The sequence below is a fragment of the Symphalangus syndactylus genome, chromosome 17 (assembly GCF_028878055.3).
Source record: "Symphalangus syndactylus isolate Jambi chromosome 17, NHGRI_mSymSyn1-v2.1_pri, whole genome shotgun sequence".
NCBI classification, from domain to species: domain Eukaryota; kingdom Metazoa; phylum Chordata; class Mammalia; order Primates; family Hylobatidae; genus Symphalangus; species Symphalangus syndactylus.
This window is the reverse complement of record NC_072439.2, coordinates 78,862,173-78,870,000: the sequence shown is the minus strand read 5'-3', so window position 1 is coordinate 78,870,000 and position 7,828 is coordinate 78,862,173. Positions and strand designations below refer to the sequence as shown.

The 7,828-nt window shown below is 38.6% G+C and overlaps 1 protein-coding gene and 1 non-coding gene across 6 annotated transcripts in view; both read left to right on the top strand.

Annotated features, from left to right (window-relative positions):
- TBL1XR1 (TBL1X/Y related 1) overlaps positions 1 to 7,828 on the top strand; it is a 180,547-nt gene that overhangs the window by 67,815 nt on the left and 104,904 nt on the right. The window lies entirely within an intron of this gene.
- LOC134733416 (U6 spliceosomal RNA) lies at positions 6,216 to 6,319 on the top strand. The gene has a single exon (XR_010116854.1). It is a non-coding gene; the product is annotated as a U6 spliceosomal RNA (small nuclear RNA).

The following is a 7,828-nucleotide window of genomic DNA, read 5'->3' as shown; positions in this document are numbered from 1 at the left end:
CAAGTTAGGTTGCACATCACAAGCAAAGGGTGCCTCCCATCAGTGGACCTGAAGGGGCTGAGTGTGAGGTTCAATTGTCCCCCTTCTGTAGGGCCATATGGATATCTTTCTTTCTTGGATCAAGATCACTGATGTGCGCAGAGAACACCTTGGAACCAGGGATCCCACAGTGGAGTCTCAGTGGGGCTTATATTCCTGCTGGCCACATAGGCATATTTTTGCTACATAACCAGCCTTAATGGCAGAAACCTCAAGGGGCTCACCAAAGCCAGGTGCAAACCATCAGTCTCACTGTTAACAGTAAACGATGCTGACAAGCCGGTACAGACAGGCCATAGCTCATGGGATTCATGGTTTCAGAGCAACATTATTAATCGGTATGTTTCGTGCTTTGACCAGGTATCAGTGCCATGCCATTACCTCTCTTATTTCAGGAATGTACACAGGACAGTTCCAGCCTTCTGGGGTTAAGAATCAGAGTGCTTTTTGTTTCCTTTTTTTTTTTTTTATTAAACTTCCACTAGAATGTAAATGCCAGTAGAGCAGGAATCTTGTCTTTGTTGGAAGATGTGATGATTTCGTTAATGTGTTTTAAGATTTGACAAAGGATATTCAGGGCGGGGTGCAGTGGCTCACGCCTGTTATCCCAGCACTTTGGGAGACCAAGGAGAGTGGATCACTTGAGGCCAGGAGTTCGAGACCAGCCTGGCCAACATGGTGAAACCCTGTCTCTACTGAGAATACAAAAATTAGCTGGGCATGGCGGTACATGCCTGTAATTCCAACTACTTTGGGAGGCTGAGGCGGGAGAATCACTTGAACCCGAGAAGCGGAGCTTGCAGTGAGCCGAGATCACGCCACTGCACTCCAGCCTGGGCAACGGAGTGAGACTGTGTCTCCAAAAAAAAAAAAAAAAAAGGATATTCAGAATGACAACATGTTTTTTTCAATTTAGTTTTTTTTCTTTTCTCAACTTTTAGATGTGGGAATAAGTATCTTTGGAAGACCAGGCACTTTATGCTGTGTTGAGCTCAGGAGGCAGTGAGTGTTAAGGAATATATAAATATGGGTATAAAAGTGAGTGTGATTCTCGTTCTCATCTTGCTATTTCTTTATTTTTCCTGGTCTCTCTCTTAAGGGTCTTTGTGATTAGGCAAATAGCTTTTGACTTTTTTTGTGTGTGTTGCTATGTGTCTTTGAATGAAGAGTTAGGCATTCAGTATGTTCTCTTTGAAGTGTCTCCTACGCTTGACATGGATTCCCCTGATTTGCTGAAGAAGTTCTCAATATATTCTCTGAAACCTAGTTTCTGTTGCCGTTGTGCTACTGACTGCGTGATAAGCCTCAGTAAGTTTTAAACTTTTTTATTTTAGAGACAGGGTCTTGCTATGTTGCCCAGACTGGTCTCTAACTCCCTTGTCTCAAACAATCTTCTTAACCCCAGCCTCCCAAGCAGCTGGGACTATAGGTGCAAGCCTCTGTGCCCGGCTCAGTAATTTAACCAATTTCACAGTACGTCTAAACCCCAAATATGGTGGCCTTTTCTTTCAAAACATTTCTAGATGGACCTTTTCTGAGGAGTTAACAATTGTTTTAGTCTGGGCTTTGATAATCTCTTTACAGGTCTGTTTTTGCCTCCCTTTCAGGTAATTATTTTTTTAACTCGTTAACTTGTTTTGAACACTTGAGCATTTTATATGGTTCAAAACTTAAAATGTACAAAAGTGTATACAGCAAAAAACCTTTCCACATCTGTCCCCTGGCCACTGGGTTCACCTCTCTGGAGTGACAGGTATTATTAGTTTTTTATGTGTCCTTCCAGAGATGATGTTACTATATACAGAAAAGTGTGTAATATGCTCTCTCCTAATGTATTTCCCAAAAACATTGTAGAATATTATATGCACTGCTTTTATTGCCTGTCTTTCCTGGTGATCATTCCCAAATCGGTATCTGAAGTTTCTTCATTGTTTTTTTTTTTTTGACTGAATAATATTTTATTGTAATTTTACCAGGCCCCTGTTGATGGAGAATTGGTTGTTTCTTTTTCTAATGCAGCGATGAATAACATTGTATATAAGTTATTTTGCATGTGTGCAAATGTTTTGATGAATAAGTTCCCCACAGTAGAATTTCAGGGTCAAAGGATATGTGCATTTTTATTTTATTTATTTATTCCTTTTCTTTTTTTTTTGAGATGGAGTCTCAGTCTGTCGCCCAGGCTGGAGTGCAGTGGTGTGATCTCGGCTCACTGCAACCTCCGTCTCCTGGGTTCAAGCGATTTCCGGCCTCTGTCTCCCGAGTAGCTTGGACTATAGGCGCGCACCACTACATCCAGCTAATTGTTGTATTTTTAGTACAGACACGGGTTCGGCATGTTGGCCAGGCTGGTCTTGAACTCCTGTCCTCAGGTGATCTGCCCGCCTCGGCCTCCCAAAGTGCTGGGATTACAGGTGTAGCCACTGCACCCTACTGGATATGTGCATTTTTAAATTTCACTGCCAGGTCATCTCCATGGAGGTTGTAGTTATTGATACTTCTACCACCAGTGTGTATTATAACACTATAGAGTGTTATAAAACTTTCTGTCTTTGCCAAACTGGTAGATGAAGAATGGTATATTGTATTTTTTTTTAAAGATACGCTTTTCATTATGATATGCAGAATACATTAAAAGGTACAGACTACAGATGGTGAAGTTCACAAATTGGACAAACCTGTGTAACCACTATACCAGTCATTACTCTATCCCCAGCCTCTGGAAAGGTAACCATTATCCTGACTTAAAGTATCTATTCATTATTCTTGTATTTCATATAAACATACCGTGTGTGCTCTTGTTTATGGCTTGTTTTTCTCAGCATTATAAGAGATTTATTTTGCTGAGATTCTTCCAAATTCTATCAGAAGTTCTCAGTGAAATCTTAATTTGCATTTCTCTTGCAAGGAGGTTGAGCACTTTTTAATGTTTTAAGCTTTAAAATTTTTATTTTCTGTAAGCTGTTTACATTCTGTATCCTTGAGTAGGGAATCATTTTCTTACGGATCTCATTACATGTAAAGGAAGCTGATTGTCTCGGATACGAGTTGTAGTTGTTTTCTTCATCTAGTCCTGCTTTTGATTTTGCATATTATAGTTCTTGCCATAAAGGGTTTTTACAAAAATTATAATACTATTTTTTGTGGCCATTTAACTTTTTTCTCAATTACTTGTTTTTTCCTGTGGGCCTACTGTCTTTTGAGCATCCCGTAGCCCTTAGTTAGATTACACTTTAATGTCATCAAAGATTAAAGTGCAAAAACCACTTCTAAAAATGACCGTGCTGAACATGAAATTTGAATCATGTGTAAGTGGAGTTATAGAAGAAATAGCTGATGGGGAGAGTGTTGCAAGAATCTTCATGTGCAGCTAGAGAAACTTAGTGAAGGCGAATTTATGGACATAAATGAGGAAAGTGGCTGTGATGAAAAAGGCGACGGCCTCATAGGAAGTGTCACTGGCCAAAAACTTTACAATAAAGGAACTCTATCAGAGATATTTCATGACATTTAAAATTCAAGGATAAAATGTTAGAAGCTTTAGAGAGTTGTGTGAAGATGCCCCAAGAAATTTCCCCAAGAAATAGAAAAGATATTTGCTCTGTGTCATAAGTGGCCAAGTGCGGTGGCTCAGGCTGGGCGCGGTGGCTCACGCCTGTAATCCCAGCACTTTGGGAGGACGACGGGGGCAGATTGCTTGAGCTCAGGAGTTCTCAACCAGCCTGGGCAACATGACAAAACCCCATCTCTACTAAAAATACAAAAATTAACAAGGCGTGGTGGGATGCATCTGTTGTCCTAGCTACTTGGGGTGAGACGATCGCGTGAGCTTGGGAGATCCAGGCTGCAGGGAGCTGTGTCTGTGCCACTGCACTCCAGCCTGGGTGACAGAGAAAGACCCTGTCTCCAAAAAAGAAAAGATGCCTGCTCTCTGTGTCATAAGTTATATGAGAAGAAAAGTTGCTATTCAGAGTTCTCAATAAGCCATTTACCAAGAAGTAAAACAATTCACATCGGTTCTAATGTTTTAAATTACAGTGTACTAAAAGAATTTTTTTTTTTTTTTTTTTTTTTTTGGTCTTTTTTTTCCTGAGACGGAGTCTTGTTCTGTCACCCAGGCTGAAGTGCAGTGGTGTGATCTTGGCTCACTGCAGCCTCCACCTCCTGGGTTTAGGTGATTGTCCTGCCTCAGCCTCCTGAGTAGCCAGGACTATAGGTGTGCACCACCACGCCCAGCTAATTTTTGTATTTTAGTAGAGATGGGGTTTCACCATGTTGGCCAGGCTGGTCTTGAACTCCTGACCTCAAGTGATCTGCTTGCTTCGGACTCCCAAAGTGCTGGGATTACAGGTGTGAGCCACTGCGCCCGGCCCGTTTTACAATGTTTTGATTATATGTTGATAACTGATAACGTTTTTAATATCTTGACCAGATTTTTAAAGTAATGGAACAATTCACACTGAGTAAGATCACCTTGTTCAGTTTCGAATCTTGGTGATTTTTACAGTCCCACACTACCATCCAAAATGTGAACTGCCGGTATATGTTTAAACAGAAAACCTCCCAAACTCCTTAAAGTGACTCAATAGTGTTTCAGACAGTGAATTCTTCGTTGTCTCTTCTAACCTTCAGGCCCATTGAAGATTAAATAGAACTGCATGTTTGATACGCTTTTCTTGTACTTAGGACTTGAGTTTCTGGAGCTGCTATAGATCTCAGTTCTTCCATAAATTGCCAGTTGTTGATACTAGTAGTCTAATGAGCTATGTGAAAAATAGTATACAAGATAGTGAGTAACAACAATCATTGCAATCCAAAGTGTTTCTTGAGCACCTGCTATACCAGGTACTGTGTTTTTAGGTTTTGGAGATAAATAACATTAGGTCCCCTGTGTTGTTTTTTTCTTCACACTCTATAAAGGGTAGACAGATGAAAGGATAGTAGAAGAAGTTATATCATAGAAGAATTTTTAATCATACTGAAATTACAGATAATTTTAAACACTTTTAAGATGTTGCAGTTCTGTGCTGTTTTATATGATGTTGGAGATACCATAAAAGAAATGACTCAAGGGACTTGGGAACTAGATATACAAGTTGAGCTTTTGTATGTAGGTCAGGTGGCAGTATGTTGAGATATATACCATAACACAAAGGGTTTTTTAATGTAATAATACATTATGGAAAGAATTATACTTGGACAGCAGGTTCCACACTGATTATAATCTACGACAGACTACTCTTTAAAACAATCAAACTTTTGTATTGTTGAATGCATTTTATGAGAAGAGAACTGTAGGTTAGTTCACCAACTGAACGTTGTTTTTGCTGAAACTGGGTTTTGCTAAAACTGCCATTCTAATGTTCTTATTCCTTAAGCCTAAACTTATATGGTTAAATATTACAACTGTACATTATGTACAGCCATTTGAAAAGGATTTGATTTGGACATTTCTCTGTAAAAGCTTGACTTGTGCCTTTTTTTTTTTTTTTTGCTGAAAATGGGGGATGAAATCAAGGATATATTGATTTACTAAAGACATTTATTGAATATTTATGGAGAGCCAGTGCCAAGAATTCTGAGGGATATGAAAATGCTTGTTAGTAGGCTACCCTGGAACTTAGTTTAGTAGGTGAGAAAGTCTTGAATGTGAATAGCTGAACAAGTAATACAAGTTGGCAGTATTTTATGGGTGTTACAAGTGATGACTTAGGTTCAAAGGAATAAGCAGTTATTTCTAGCTGGAGGAATCAGAAGGCTTCATGGATGCAGGACTTGAAAGGCATCTTATGGACATATTAGTAGAAGATATACTAATTGGAGCAAACAACATCGGGAAAGTCCTGATGATTTAAAGCTTCTCTGATGTATCTTAATTTTATTACATAACCGATGTTTAACAAATGATTGGATTGTTAATATTACCATTTTTTGGTCTTAAAAAGAATATTGTTGTGTTAGATGATTCAGGATAGTATCGTAGTTCTCAAAGCGTGATTCTTGGCAGCATCAACATCTCCTGCTAACTTGTTGGAAATGCAGATTCTTGGCTGAATCCCATATCTAGCCGTTGAGTCAGAAAGTGATGTGGGATCCAGCACTCTGTGCTTTAACAGATCTTATTTTGAGAGAGGCATTTCTACTTAATGACTACCTTTTTAAAAATGCGGTAACTGATGCTCACTTTGGCAGCACATATGTTAAAATTGGAATGATACAAAGATTAGCATGTCCCCTGCACAAGGATGACACACAATTTTACAAAGTGTTTCATATTTATTACGCACTGCATGCCTGTATCAAAATGTCTTGTGTACTTCATAAATATATACACCTACTGTGTACTCCAAAAAATTAAAAACAAAAGAAATGTATCTATATCAACTGTATTGGCTAATAATGATTAATAGCCCGTTCCATAATTTGATTAAAAGTCATTCTTTAGCTTACTATTTGAAGTATAAAATCTTTGTCAGTTTGGAGGGTAATTTTTTTACTTGGAAATTTGAAAACTTGGAAATTGAATAAATTAGTGAGCTATTTTAATTGCCTTATCAGTGAATCATAAAGAAAATTGCCAGCACTTCTCCATGGCACATCAAGTATACTGGCTGTTTTATTGCCTCCTAGAATTTAAAAATGAGTTACTGTAGTCATTGGTTTTATATATATATATATATATATTCATTTTATATATATATTCATATATGAAACATGTCCTGATGTATATTTTTCATTCTTGTGAAATAAAAAAGACACTTGTCAGTTTTATACTAAATGTTTTTTAAAATCCTGTTAATTCGGCCGGGCGCAGTGGCTCACGCTTGTAATCCCAGCACTTTGGGAGGCCGAGGCGGGCGGATCACGAGGTCAGGAGATCGAGACCACGGTGAAACCCCGTCTCTAATAAAAATACAAAAAATTAGCCGGGCGTGGTGGCGGGCGCCTGTAGTCCTAGCTACTCGGAGAGGCTGAGGCAGGAGAATGGCGTGAACCCGGGAAGCGGAGCTTGCAGTGAGCCGAGATCGCGCCACTGCACTCCAGCCTGGGCGACAGTGCGAGACTCCGTCTCAAAAAAAAAAAAAAAATCCTGTTAATTCATTATTTCTAATTAAATGCTAATAATTAAGGAACTGCCAGACTATTTTCCAAAGGACTGCAGCATTTTGCATTTCCACCAGCAGTGAATGAGGGTTTTAGTTTCTCATCTTTCTCATATCCTTGTCAACCCTTATCACTGTTCTTTTGTTGATTGCCATCCTAATGGGTGTGAAGTAGTACCTCATTGTGATTTTGTTTTGCATTTCTCTGACAGCTGGTGATGTTGAGCATATTTTCATATGCTTATTGGCCATTTGTACTTTACTCTTTGGGGTATCTGTTCAGATTTCAAAATTGGCTTGTCTTTTATTGAGTTGTAGTATTTTTTCATATATTCTGGATGCAAATGGTATGATTCATATCTGTGATATGATTTACAAAACTTTTGTCCTGTTCTGTGGGTTTTCACTTTCTTGATGGTGTCTTTTGAAATGAAAATGTTTTACATTTCTGTGATCTCAGTTTATTGTCTTTTTCTTTTGTTTCTTTTACTTTTGGTGGCATATCTATGAAACCATTGCCTAATCCAAGGTCATAAAGATTGACCTGTATGTTTTCTTCTAAGTGTTTCAGAGTTTTAGCACTTAGTTCTATAACCCAGTTTGTGATAATTTTTTATATGGTGTGAAGTAGGGTTCTAAATTCATTTCTTTTGCATTTAGCTGTTCAGTTGTCGTAACACCATTTG